Source organism: Heterocephalus glaber, unplaced genomic scaffold (assembly GCF_053883595.1).
Source record: "Heterocephalus glaber isolate CG9 unplaced genomic scaffold, H.glaber_assembly_v1.0 deba00001608, whole genome shotgun sequence".
Classification (NCBI taxonomy): Eukaryota; Metazoa; Chordata; class Mammalia; order Rodentia; family Bathyergidae; genus Heterocephalus; species Heterocephalus glaber.
Window position 1 is genome coordinate 28,971,973 of NW_028258379.1, and position 15,604 is coordinate 28,987,576.

General features: G+C 38.1%; 1 protein-coding gene across 8 annotated transcripts in view; it reads right to left on the reverse strand.

The window, feature by feature from the left end:
* The window catches only part of Efcab11 (EF-hand calcium binding domain 11), a 187,172-nt gene that overhangs the window by 9,851 nt on the left and 161,717 nt on the right, over positions 1–15,604 (reverse strand). The window lies entirely within an intron of this gene.

Consider the following 15,604-nt stretch of genomic DNA (forward strand, 5'->3'; position numbering starts at 1 on the left):
CTGTGTGACTTGGATGGGAAAGATTCCCACCTCACGCTCCAGAAAAGGGATTTGACTGACCTAACTCAATCACTGTGATCTAACCCTCTTTACCACAATGACTGGTTCCAGAATTGATTGGCTTATGTCAATTAGTACATGGGATTATATTCCTCCCAGGCCACTACCTATTGGTAAACAGTTGATCCAAACATAACGAAGCCTAGGGATTTGGTTTGCAAGTCAAGAAAAAAAGTTTTCTCAATATGGACATCTAGGTTGGAAAGGTGAGGTCTGGTCTCACATAGCTTTTTCTAACCCCTGAAGGCATAATCGCTTCAAGAGTCCTATCGTCTACTGGGGCATTGATCCAGTAATTTGTACACATGCTTTGAAGCATTAATTATCAGCTGGAAATAGAGCTATAACATGGAAGGAAAGAGTCAGAATAGCCGAGTAAGCTGTAGTCTAATCAAAGCATGCCTGAAGCCTGTCCTATGTCAGGACTTGTAGTCACTGACCTAGTAAATTCCCTGTGTTATTTAAGGCAGTTTGAAATGGATTTCCTGCTACTTGTAAGTAAAAGCAACCTAGCATCTTACCACACCAGGTATCCTGGCTGAAATATTTTCTTGCAGTATCTGGGACTTGGGAGACAGTAGACATACAACAGATATATGGTAGTCTGCTCTTGTTCTTAGGGGTTATGTTCCATCCAGTGGATGCCCGAAACCATGAATAGTACTGAATCATATATATACTGTTTTTTCCTATACATGCATACCCATGAAAAAGTTTAATTTATAAGTGAGGAACTGCAAGAGATTAATAATACAACTAATAATAAAATTGGACTATTAAAACAATATACTCTAATAAAATTTCATGTATCATTATTCTCATATTTTGGGGCTATTAAGTAAAATAAAGGTTACTTGAACACAAACCCTGAAATACCACGAAACTAGATCTGATAACTAAGAGGGCTACTACCAGGTAACTGCTAAATACAGTGGGCATATTTTGGACCAAGGACTGACTCCCGTACCCTGCAGGACAGAGCAAGATGGCATGCTCTTGGAATGGCATGCAATTTAAATCTGATGAATTATTTATTCCTAGAATTTCTATATAATATATTTGGACTGAGGTTGAGAGGGGTAACTAAAATCAAGGAAAGTAAAACCACAGAAAAGGGGGGACCTACTGTAATGCTTGGAAATTATTCCATTTTGAAAGAAACCCTAAAACAATTTAGATTTCTCCTTAGATGCCACCTCAAGATTTGGCTTATTCTCCTCAGTTCTATATTCTAAAGAAGTCACTTGCTTACTATATTCATCAAAACTTTCTGTTTATGGTGCTTTAACTGTGATTCTTGATGTGCTAAATAGACCAATATTTTTTTCTTCCCTGGAGAGTGACAGAGTAGATTTTCCAGTTCAAGAAAAGAGGGGAAATGGATGTAAAATGCAATCACAGCTGGTAAAAGTGACTAACCATAAATAATGACTCACTTTTTCCTATCTGCCAAGTTTTAAGAATGAAGAATCTTATTTAAAGCTAGACATATTTTAAAAGGAGGAAAAAAATGTAATTTCAATGTGCCTAATTATTGACCACTTTTGGACATGTGGATAAATGCAAAGTCTCATTTCCAGCAAATAGCTTGATATTTCTCCTCTATTAAGTATTTCAGCAGAGCTGCCAATAAACAGGGATGTGATCTTGTTTCTCAGTTTGATTCTCTGGAAGAGAAATTACGATGTCAGAAAATAGCACAGATCAGACAGCTTTAAGGATAGGGAGTAAAAGTCGATGTGGGCATCTTTGAACTAGCCACAAAAAATCTGTTTCTTGAACTTTTCAGTCACTAGATCATCCATTCTCTCCCCATGCTGTATCTGTATAACTATTATAGGCCTATTCTGAGTGTGGCGGAAACTGCCCAAGAGGGACCTTGTGTCTCAGCCAGGCTGCAGCTGGGCTTTGTGACCTTGGGCAAGGCTCTGTGACCTTGGGCAAGTCTCTTAGCTCTTATGAATTTCTAGCTCCTCATTTGTCAAGTTTAATGGTTGGGCTAGATGACTGCTAAAGATTTGATTTGGCTCTAAATTTTGATGGCTCCAACCTAGATCTTAGTTACACTAATAGTGTCTTTGTATACAGAAAATTTTTAAATGCAGCTCAACTCATGTTAGCCATTTTTAGCTTTCTTAAAAAAAAAATAGTTTGTTTGACCCTGTGGTCAGTTATAAAGAACAACAAACATATATAAATGTAAATGGAAAGAAAAAAGATCCTGCCTTCAACAGTGTGAAATATGAACAGAGATAAAGTCATTTCTATTTCAAATAATCGCTTCAGCTGAGATATCCAGTATCATCTTGAACTTGATTATGAGATAAAAGAAATGGGACAGAGATGGCAATCATTTAATCTCTTAAGAACAGCTATTCTGAAGAGCTTTTCAGTCTATGCTCAATAGATTTCTAGCAGGTTATGATTTGGCTAGAAAGAAAGCATAATGATGAGGAAAATTATGTTTTCAATAACACACGCTTTTACAGTACAAGTCTGTCCACAAAGGAGGCAATAAAATGAACTCTGACCACTTTAACAGATGGCATAATGGCAGTGCACAGATGCGGCCTCTCTAAAAGCAACAAGTTCATATCCTTGACTGGAGGTTTAGGAATGAGCTGAACTTTCAAGTGTAGTGTAGGAAAGATTACATACTTCCAGACAAGCAAGCTGAGCATTAGGGGGTTCAGACACTTGGAGAGACAGGCTGAAAGAATAAGGCTTAATGAGCTTCATTTTGCCAATGCAACAAATAGAGTTAAAGTTGAAATGTGAACTATAAACATCAAGCTATTTGTAAATGCCCCGCTAATAACATTGTTAGCCACTGTTTGGTAAGAAGCTGGCTTTTTAAAAAAGCATAGTGCCTTGAAGTCAGAAAACAGCAATTGTCAAATAATGCTTATTTTCTCTGATACTCATAATGTCTTAAAGTAGAATATATTTTTAATAATATATGATAGAAGAATTGTAAGGTTTTTTTGTGTACTTGTTCCTTTTAAAGGAAATTTGATAAATTTTATCTAGAAAAATAAATATGGCATAAGATTTAGAATTTTTCAAAAACAACAAGCAAAATATAAGTACTCAGTAATTATAAGTGTGCTTATGACTTAGGAATTAATGAACAAGAATAGTGGCCAGCAATATGTTTATAGGAATTCAACAGAGATCAAATGAGGCGTTTCAAACCCCGGGATGAAGTCAGTTGGTAGGAATGGAAGCTGAGATACTGACTATCCATTTTGGGGTAGAGATGATTACCCCATGGCAGAGCCTCCTAAGTGCTAAACAAAACTTGTCTTATTCTCTTTTCTGTAGCTAGACTATAGTTTCCAGTCTCCTTCCATTGCAACTGGGAGTTCTAGAAACAGAGTGTTACTAAAACAATGATATGAAAACCAAGAATATCCATGGTTCTATTTCTGTGAAAGTATAACATTTCAAAGAAACATACAAGACCTTATGGTCATCTCAGGGACCATGACATGGCAAAAATATTGAAAGATACTCTCAAACATGGCTAGCAAAAACTCACCAAAAATCCAAGTGAGTTACTTGATGTAACTTACTAATAGAAACATTATTTTAAAATTCTGTGAAGTCAGAATTTTTTATTAAATGAGAGTACAGAGATTTACAAAAATTATTTTAAATAATCCATTTGGGAAAACAAATTTTACATCTCACCCCATTTCTCATTGATGTGCATCATTGAGCCAATAGAAAATCTGGTTTTATTTACTTTAGCATCATTATAATAAATCATTTATGTTTCATTTACAACATGCTCTTAGCACTTAAATCTTCTGGATTTTTGGACAATAATAAACAACATAAAAGTGAATAATATTTCATAATGAAACAATTCCCTCAAATGATCAGAAGCACTCTATTAATAAAGTCCACCTATAATCAAAAAGTCACACCAAATGGAATGGCCATCCGGCTTTTAACAGGAAAATTTCAGTGTAAAGAGATGAAGGCTCAGGGGGCATACACAAACATTTAGAGAATTATGAGATGTGCTGAGAAGGTGGATGTGGCCGATCAATCACATCCCAGGGTAAAACTGAGGGACTCTAAGTGAAAGTCGAGAGGGAACATCTGCACATTTGCTTCTTGATTTAACAGCTAGAAGACAGGACTTGTTTTCTATCCCTGCAATGCTTCTCAGAGCTGACAGTGAGTTGGGAGAAAAGGGAACATACTGGGCAATCTTGCAGATTGCATATAACATCCCAGTGCCCCCATCCAGACAGGCCTCTGCCCTGCTGCCCAGCACTAAGCCTTCTCCCGAGGTGGTGACTCTGGGCTGAGGCTTGGGAGGCAGGTGTCTTAGCAGGTGGGGAGGAGACGAGTCCACAGAGGCTTCAGGCCAAGGAGAGACATTGTCTCATCAGGGGTTTCAATAATATGTGAATCACTGCAGGACATTAGAGATGTTGAAGGTTCTCCCTAGCTTTGGGAAGAAACTGCTCTCTCATCAATTGCCACACTAATACTGATTTCAGGGATTCAAATTACTGGCCCCATCCAGCATGACATTTTCTGCCCATTATCTAGTTTCTCCTGCCTCCAGGCCGGGCCACATCATTGATTACGGAGCATTTCAGCCACTAAAAAAGATCACGCTCATCATTAAAGACATTAAGTGTTGATCTGTGCTGGCTAAGTGACTTAAAAGGTTCGTGCCCTTCTAGTAACAACTCAAAGAGGCTATTTCAGGATATTTATTAAACAAATTAAGTATTTACATTATGCTCAAGCACAGAGACACAGCCGGTGAGTGTGTAAGTATAAGACAAAGCAAACAGAATTTATGCGGGGCAAAACTGTGTGTTTTTGGTTTCCTGAAAGAGGAGGCTGAGGAACCTCCAAATGTTTGGGAGAGAATTTGAATTGGGCAAGAAAGTATTCGGCTCCCCACCTCCAGCAATGGCACCCTGCCCAAGTGAGACCATTCACCCTGTCCCCAGACATTTTTCTTCTAAACAGCCTACTTCTTGGTAAGTGGTAATCAAAGACTGGAAGGACAATTTGGGAAATCTCTTTCAAAGCCTAGCAAGTAAAGGAAATGAGTATTACCCTTACAGTTTCCTCCATGCCATAATAATGCTGGACCTGGTGACAAAATATTTTCACTGGCCATGGTATACACTGTCATAAACGGACTTTATCTCCCATGTTTCTGTAACACAGTGACAGTCTATGAATGGCATGGGCTGAATGATTATTCGTGTTCCCTGTCACCTGCCTATTAAACTTGCAACAGGCAGAAGCCACAGCATGTTGTTTGCTGTGCTATTTCCAGGTCTTGGCCTAGTGTCTAGCACACAGTGGTGCTGAACATATAAACATGTGAACAGGAGAGGTTATAAAAGAAAGAAGAGAAATATAACTTACTATCCTGCGATCTTAAACCAGTTGCCAGGATCATTTTGGTACTTTTCCTTCTAAAATCAGTGTAAGAAGATTTGGATCCTAGTATTTTTATTTTATTTTGGTACCGGGATCAAACTCGGGACTTTGTGTTTGCGAGGCAGGTGGCGGCGCCAATGAGCTAAATCCCCGGCTAGATCGTAGTATTTTAAATGTAATATAAACATTTACCTCCATTGTTATTGTCTTTATAATTTGCACTGTAATAGTTATATAGAATTTTATCGAAGCTTTAGAATAATTTATTTATCACTGCAATTTGACTGACCCAATCTTCTTCATTTGCATAAATGTGTCAACAAACATATTAATTAATAAAATGCTTTTTCTTAGAAATAGATTCCCAAGTTCACGTTTTCATTCACCAGACATACGCTAAGAGTTCGCTGTAGTGCAGGTGCCTTAGATTCTTCTTATGTAGGGCTGGGCAGAAAAGACACACAGCCTCTTTGAGCTTTTAATTCAGCAGGAAAGAATTAAATAATTCTACAAGCAAAGTAAAACTACCAGTGTGCTAGGTGCACTGAAGAAGCAACAGAAGGTGCTGAGAGAGGGCAAGCTAAAGGGTCTGATGTAGGCCCACAGGCAGTGAGGTCATCCCTGAGGAGGTGAGACAGAGATCAAACCTGAAGGATAAGCAGGGAGCTAACTAGGGAGGCGCAGGCGGGGAAGAGCTTTGCAGGCAGAGGGAGCGGCATGTGCAGGGGCCTCGTGGCAGGGGAGAGCAAAGTATATCAGGGAACTGGAAAAAGGCAAATGTGGCCACAGCACAGAGTGAGGATAAGCATGGAGGCAGTGAGCCTGGGCGGTGAGTGGAATAAAACCTTTCAGGACTGGCAGTCCATTTTGGAACCCTGGGCATAATCCAAGAACAATGGGGAAGCCATCAGAGTGCTTCAAGGAAAGGACTGAGTTATGCCAATATAGTAAACATGCCCATACTTCAATATAAATGCTTTTTTTTTTTCTGTACTGGGGATCGAACTTGGGTCCTTGCGCTTGCGCAGCAGGCGGCGAAACCACTGAGCTAAATCCCCAGCCCAACTTCAATTTAAATGCTGAAAGTTCAGTCTTGCTGTGGTAGCCAGAATAACGCATCCCACAAAGCTATCCCTGGGCTAATCCCCAGAACCTGTTAGGATGTTATCTTTCATAGAAAAGGGGGATTGGGGTTTCAGGTGGGATTAAGGTTCCTGACCTTAAAAATGATTATTCTAGCCATCTGGGTGGGCCCAGTATAATCTTAGGGTCTTTAAAAGCAGAAGAGGGAAATAAAAGAGAGTCAGAGAAAAACAAGAAGATGCTAAGCTGCTGGCTTTGAGATGAAGGAAGTGGTCATGGGCCAAGGAATGCAGGTGGCCCCCAGAGCCGGACAATGTGAGGTGATGGATTCTCCTTAGAACTGCCAGAAGGTGGCCCTGCTGACACCTGGGTTCAGCCCAGGGAGACCCATTTGGATTTCTCATCCCCAGAGCTGTAAGATGATAAACTTCTGTTGTTTTGAGCCACCAAATCTGTAGTTATCTGTTACAGCTGCTCTAGCAAACTAAAGCGAGGAGGAAGACCATGAATTTGGTTTTGGATACTTTAAGTTTTATAAGTCTTTGACACAAAGAATATATACAATTGGAAAGATTCACCTCTAGTCACTTTCCTAACAAATTATATGATCTTTAAAAATTATTTTACCTTCATGACCTTGGGGTTTTTTTTAATCTATAAAAAGAAAATACACTTATGATTGGCTCCCGCTCTAAATCTCAGAGTTTATAAGCTTGGAAAGGAACAAATAAGCATTTCACTTAGATTCCAGTTAGTGTTTGGCAATCAATGGGGAAAAAGTGATATTAAAAATAGTGATCTAAATGAAAGGGGGAATAGATTCCATTTTAAAAAGTACTCAAAATATAAAATAATCTGGAAATACCTTAGTAAGAAATGTGCTGATTTTAAATAAAGAAAACTACCAAGTTCCATTGGGACATATAAAAAGATATTTGAAAATGTGAAGGGACGTGCCATATGTGTATTCCTGGATGGGAAGATGGAACATTGTAAAGATGCCAAATTCTTCCCCATTAATTTATAGGTTGAATGCAATTTTCATCAAAATCCTAAAGGGAATATTTGGAACTTGACAAAAAATGATTCTACTATTCATCTGGAAAATAAACATGCAAAGAAGAGCTGAAAGCAATTTGAAAACAAGAAATACCAGGTTTTAGAATATATTATAACAACTGAGGAGGGGTAAGTGTGCCTCTGGAGTAGGAATAAGAAAACCAAGAAGGTAGGAAGGTCTTCTTGTATGTGAAAGAGCTCAATGCAGCTTATGATAATGAAGGTGTCACATATATGGATAATTTAACAAATGAGCATGGAAAAACTGAAAAACTGGCTAGCTACTTGGAAGCAAAAATGTTTATCTCTGGCTGGGGATTTAGCTCAGTGGCACCGCGCCTGCCTTGCAAGTGCAAAGTCCTGAGTTCAATCCCCATACCAAAAAAAAAATGTTTATCTCCATTCCATGCTGTACACCAAAATAAATTCCAAATATCTTAAAATCCAAACCAACCAAGAAAACTCAAGTAGATATTAGTCTCAAGACAAGGAAAACTTTCTTAGTAGTAATGGAATTAATTGTGAAGGAAAAGATCACAGATTTGAACACATGGAAACTCAGAATCTCTGCACATCAAAAAGTCAATGTGAAAATGAAAGGAAAACAGTAATCTGGATACATAGTTGCAATAAAAATGAAAATAGTAAATTCTCTAAGGGAGAGAGAATGGGCAAATGACACGAATCATTTACAGAAAAAGAAGAGCTAATAAACCTGAAAATGCTCAATATTACTAGTAGTCAGTGAAATAAAACACAAAAATTAGATACTATTTCCCCCTATTAGATTAGTAAGGATTTGAAAAATAACATTTGATCATTGGTGAGAACGTGGTGGGAAGGGCATATGCTGATAGAGGGAGTGTCATTTGTTAATTAGGCAATTGGGTAAGAACCCTTAGGAACCATAACAATGATAAAATAAGTTCATATTCTCTAATACAGTATCCCAACAGCTAGGAACCTCTATTTGAAAATGCAGAAAATCTTGAAAATGTCTATTGTAGGGGTTATTAAACAAAAATGACAGAATGTTTGAAAAGCATGGCATTTAAAACTCATTTTTTAACAATAAGAGTCAAAAAATATCGAAATATTAAACCATGATTATCATTGGTTTGGTAGGGATATGCCTGGTTTTTATTTCCTTCTTCAGACTGTTCTTTATTTCCAGGACATTCTATAAGGAGCACTGGTTACTTTAACCAGATCGCCACACCACCCCCCAGGCTCTACACACACACACACACACACACACACACACACACGCACGCACGCACACGCACCCTCGCACACTCACCCTCTTCCCCATTTTGTCAGCTTCCCCGCGCATGCAGTTGATAATAACAGAGAAAATTCATATTTGATAAAGTCATCTTGAGAGTGATGGCCAACAAAGGAAAAACATTTAGCACTTGGAGGGCTTACATAATATGAGTTTATGAGCAAAGAATGAAAGAAAAGAAGTTACGGTAGGACCTTTACAGAAACCGCAGCGCGGCCTGTGGAGGAGGAATGTGGAACTGAGTCCGCGCACATTCCCTGGGGCAGTTTCTGTGCTGACTGCATGGTCTGACTATTCCACTCGCTTGACGCTCTCCAGTAGGAGACTCAGCCCCCATATGGAAGTTTTACTGAAAACAGCTCCTGGGAGAATGGAAAAAAATCTTGAAATTTTTTTTTAATCAAACCACAGGTATAAGACAACCCCAAACTTGTGTTCGGTGCTACAATCTCCGGAGCACTGTGCAAAATAAACACTCTGAGACAAGACCTCCTGTCTTCTTTCCTCACCCACTGCTTTTCTGCCCTCACCCTCCCAAACCCTGCTGTGGCGTGGCTGTGACCCTGCTGCCTGCCAGCTCCACACGGTCTGGCGCAATGGGAGAAAGGCCACGATCACCTGCCCACTGTGCTTCCAAATTCCAACCCTGCCCCCAGAAGAAAAGCACACAGTCACTTTCTCCTTCAAGGAAGGTTAGCATTCACCCAGCCCATTCTTTTTGTTTTACAGATGAGGAAACTGAAGCTCAGAAGCATAAAGCAAGTTTCCTTTAAGGGCAGAAAACCAGGTCTGTTGGTTCATAGCACAGTCTAGGCCCAGCAAATAATTCTGAGTTTTCTGGGAATTTGAGGATCTTTTGCAAAAATCCATGTGGGTCTTTTTTTTTTTTTTTGGTACCGGGGTTCAAACTCAGGTCCTTGTACTTTTGAGGCAGGCGGAGGAACCACTGAGCTAAATCCCTGGCCCCATGTTGATCCTATTTTACACAGAAAGAAAAGCCAAGTTGTAGAACACAGTCTCAAAGCTCCTCGCACAACTGCAAAAAGTGTGAGGAACAAGACTGAGGACTCCAAGCTCTTGGTCTGGGGTTAAGATCACTTTGTTGTACGGTCAGCCCCAAGCTGTTCATAGCCACGCAGAATTCCAGGCTGAATGGGATGCTGAAGACCAACCTGGCATGTGTCCATCCTGACCTTACATCCCATCCCCTGGCCAAATTCCACAGAATGGCAGAGAACATGCCCGTGATTTAGAAAAAAGAAAGCATGAAACATTTCAAAATATTAGTGCTTCAAAAGGATGTAGTACGTGTACATTTGAAAGTTTTCCATTAAAGTTCTTAATTATGTTTTTCCCCCACAGATGCTGGGTTGTGCTTAAGAAAAGAGCCCTCAGCAAAACATGAGTTTAACAGAAGCACTGGTATCATAATTAGAGGAATTTCATTATGAACTCCTCTTTAATTAATACTACATCCGTAGCTGTAAATTTGGGTTTTGAGCAATGGTGAGGAAATAAACTATTAGAGAAGAGTAATACTTTGTGAACAGCCTGAAAATTGTTGCTTTTGATTGATTTAATAGTTTAATTGGAAAAATAAAAATCAAGAAAGTATAAAGAGGAAAGTAGAATGAGCAGATATGAGACAATAGGAGAACACAAAGTCTACAGAACTGTAGGGATAAGACTTTGAACCACTAAAGCCTCCTCAAAAAGAAACCTTGAAATTCTAAAACATCACAGCAAAAGATGAAAAAGCTATGAACTGAAAGTAACCAAAAAAGAAAAATGTTCTCATGATATAGTTCATTTACCTTTAGTATATTTTGTTGGCATTCAGAATCATTTGTATGTTAAAAGGATTAAGAGAATTTTGTAAAATAAAACATATTCTAGATCTTTAATTTCTGAAAACCAAACAATAATAAAAACCCTTAGAATAAAAACCTAATACTATTTTTAAGGGAGATGCAAAATAGTAGTGGCATGTTTCCTAAAGGCAAAGTCAAAGCAAAGATACTTTTTATTTAATAAACTATTAGAAGGTCATGCCATGCTGATAAAGTTGGAAAAACACATAAGAAAAATTAATAGCAAAGGGACATCAGTAATTACTACAGTCTTATATAATTCAGAAAACTCAAAAGAATTCACAGAATTTTAGAAATACTATAAAACAATTCAGGAACACTCATCACATAAACATACTGTAAAAACAATAACATTCTTTTTTTTTTTTGGTAGCGGGGATCGAACCCTGAACCTTGTGCTCGCGAGGCAGGCGTCAGAACCACTGAGCTAAATCCCCGGCACAATAACATTCTTTTAAACAGTAACAACTATCAAATTCTTTGTTTCAAAACTACATTTTAAGCAGGGCATTGTGATGCACAACTGTAGACCCAGCACTCAGAAGGCTGAGGCAGGAGGACTGCTACAAACATACATGTTCCTGCCAGCTTGAACCACTGGTGGTACATGCATGACTGTCCCATTGGGCGGCTTGTACCACTCGATGGGACTGTCCCGTGCCACCACATGGAACAGTGATGCATATACCACCAGTGGTTTGGAGCCACCTGGCAGCAAGGCATAGGAATTATGGCCCTGTTATGAACGTGTTAAGGCCAACTTGGGATACATTCAAGGCCAGCCCGAACCACATAGCAAAATTGTCTCAAAAACAACAACAAAGAGCCAGATTTCATTAAACATGGATAAAATATAAGTGTATTTTATGCACATTTATTGAGTACCTACTTGACAACTGACCTAAGGTTAGATTAAAGTTAAGGTAGTCCGTTATAATTCTTTGTACAAGAAAAAAAGTACTGTGAACATGGCAATATCTCAAGTTAGTTTAAGATTTAATGCACTTCAAAATAATATAACAGGAGCCAGGGATTTAGCTCAGTGGTGCCTCCACCTGCTTTGCAAGCACAAGGTCCCAAGTTCGATCCCCAGTACCAAAAAAACAAAACAAAACAATATAACAGCATATTTTGTTATGTAGAAAACGAAATTCAAATCAGATTAATTTGGACAATTAGAATTTGTCTTAGAAGGTATCAGAATGTGTCACAAAGCAACCCACATTAAAAATATGTAGCTTACTTCAGCTCTTACTCTAGATTTGCTGGGTGTATTGGCACATGCTTGTAGTTCTAGCATTCGGGAGGCTGAGGCAGGAGGATCATCAGTTCAAGGCCAGCCAAGCTACACAGTGAGTTCAAAGCCAGCCTAGACTACATTACAAGACCCTGTTAAAAAAAAAACTAAACCAAACAAAGCAAAACAAAAACAAATAAAAAAGAACTTTAGATCCGTGAAACAAAGCAGAGAATTTAGAAGGAGGGCATACATTATATGAGAATTTATATGACAATCCCAGGGTAATAGAAAGGAGAATTGCTGAATGTATTTGTTAATAATATTAAGAAACAGACATTTAGGCCCTTTATATCATAAAACAATAAAATCAGATTACAGAAAAATTTAACATATTACTTCTAAAATTTAGAAGAAAAGAGAATATCTATACCAAGTGGGCCTTTAAATTTATTATCTAAAATATAGAAGATGTTGCAGACGGAGTGGGGGGAGGTAAATACTGATATGAAGACATTTGTGATGAACTTTGTAAATTTTGACAACTAAAGTAATGGAAACCTCTTACAAATATGTAAGGATGAGTCAAAATGTCCAATGATAAACAGCTGAAAATTGCAAAAGAAATATTTTAAAAATATATCAAATTTAAGTAAATGTTCAACTTGCTAGGTTAAGGGAAGTAAAATAAAACTGTAATGTAAACTTTGCGCTCACCAAAATGGCAAGTAAAGGGAAGTGGGAAAGACCAGAGTTAGTCAAGACTATACAATGATTCAATGACGTGTTTCAAACTCTTTAGAAGACAATTAGACAACAAGTTACTAGAACTATACACACACACATGTGTGCACACATGCACACACGTGCACTGAGGGGTGGAGACACAGAAAGACTCAGAGAGAGAAATAGCGACTATATATTTGATCCATTAATTCTATTCTGAAATATGTATATTTATATAAAGAAAATTCATTCCAAAAACTTCTACTCTTCAAAAGACACTGTTAAGACAATGAAAAGACAAAGACTAGAAGAAAATCTTTGCAAAGTACATGCCTGACAAAGCAATACTTAAAGTACCCTCAAAACTCTGTAATAAAGCAAACAGCACAGTAAAATAATAAGCAAAATATCTGAATAGATACTTCATTAAAGAAGATATATGGATGGAAAAGAAGCTCATGAAAGGTAGTATTATTTGTCAGTAGGAAAATACTAAAACCACAATGAGAGACCACTATGTAAGTATAAGAATGCTACATTTACAAAGACCAAGTGGTGCTGAAGCTATAGAGTAATTCACATTCACTGGTGCTAAAACAAAAACAGGAATAGTCATTTTGGAAAAGTTTGACACTTTCTTAAAAAATTAAACACATATCTAGCACAAGGTCAAGGTATCCTATTCCAGTTATTTATCCAAGGGAAAAGCAACCACATATCCATTCAGACTTGTGCCTGAGTGTTCACAGCCACTTTATTTGCAATAGCCAAAAACTGCAAATAACTCAAATCCATCAACATGTCAATGAGAAAAAAATGTGGTACTTGATACAATGGACTACTACTCAGCAATTTAAAAGAAATGAATTATTGATATATGTTATCACATGAATAAGTAATTATGCTGAAACCAGACAAAAACAAAAGAGCATACAGTATATTATGTAATTCCATTTATGTATTAGAAAACGAAAACTAATTTGTACTGTCAGAAAGCAATTTGATGGTTATCTGTGAAAGGGGACCAGGGAGCTGGGAAGGGACAGGAAGGTGAGAACAACAGCAAAGGGATGCAAAAGACACTTTTGATGGTGATGGATATTACAGTGGTTTGTTCCACCAAGGTTCATGGGCTAGAAATTTAGTTCCCAGTGTGCAGGTATTGAGATAGCACAACTTTTAAGAAGTGAGGCCAGTGGAGATAATTAGATTGCAACAGTACCACCCTCACATGGGATTATTGCTCATCTCCAGGGAGTGGGTTAGGTCTCATGTGACTAGATTAGTTCTGGAGAGCGAGGGCTGTTATAAAATGAGGCCATTCCACACACTCAGCCTCGTGGCCAGTTCTCCTTCTACTTTTCTGCCATGTTGTGACACAGCCAGAGGCCCTCACCAGATGCCAGCACCATGCTGTTTATACTTTGCAGCTACCAGGATGATGACCCAAATAAACCTCTTTTCTTTATATATTTCCAATGTCAGATATTTTGTTATAGAAACACAAAATGGATTAAGACAGACATCTTCAATATTTGACTGTAGTGATATTTCATGGGTGTATCCATGTCAAAAATTATTAAATTATATTATTTAAATATGTTTAGTTTATCTGCATGTCAGTTATACTGCAATAAGGAGGCTAAAATGTTGTATGTAGAAAATAATTTATACCAACACCTTATACATTAGCAAAAATATAGTAGGAAATACAAATGTCCAACAAAAGGAATATAGCTCAGTAAGTTATAGCTTATCAATTTACCATAAAGCTTTTCTGTTATTAGACATAATACATAACAGACCAAGTAGACTGTTAAACTGCACATACAATTTTATTACAACTACACAAAATCTGCGATTATACATGGCTAGACTGGCAGGCACCATGGAGAAACCCAACAGTTGTCCTAGTAAAGTCAGGAATTACAGCTGTGAGTATAGAGTTATTCCCCTATCTGGGAAGTCCTGGGACTAAAAAGAGAAAGAAATGTAAAAAATAAAATTTAAATGCTGAGTTCACCAACAAAATATTCAGTATTTGCCTCTTTCTACTCTGAGCATTCCCATCGCTCCCACACCCGCCCTGTTGACCTTTCTACCCTCAGGACATTGCCCAATTTAGGTCCTACTGTTCCTTCTTGAGCTGCCATCCTGAGCTGCTTTTAATTTCTCTGCTGCCATTGGGACAGACGACACCATGTATTTTCCTAATACAGGCTGGTAGAAGACTCCCACACTGCCCACATAATCCACTTAACTCCCGTGAGCTATGGAAATCTTTACTTCCAGGCTTATTTCCAACATTATCTCCTTATTCCAAAATCCAGCCTCTTACTTGCTAGTCTTTAATTCCTATGCACCACTCTAGGGCCTAGGACTGTAAAAATGAAATATACATAAGGTTTTCTCTGTCAACTTAACAAGGCTGTGGTGTCCAGGTGTTAGGTCAAAAACTAACCACCAGTTGTTACATAATTTTTAGGCACGATTAACACTTAAATCAGTAGAATTTGAGTAAAACAGACTCCCCTCCATAATGTGACGGGTCTCAACCAATCAGCTGAAGGCCTTATGAGAAAAGACTGGAGTCTCCAAAAAAAGAAGCAATTTTGCCTGAAGACTACAACATCAACTCTTATTTCGGTGTCCAGCCTGAAGCCCACCCAGTGGTCTTTGGACTTGCTGGACCTACAATCATACAAGTCATTTCCTTGAAATCAATCTCTCTCACACTACATAATATGTCCTGCTGTTTCTGTATCACTAGAAAACTCTATAGCTTTTATATCTGCAGAACTCATAAGCAAATCCAGGGTATAGGAATATAAACAATTAAACCTAACATGAAGGGTATCA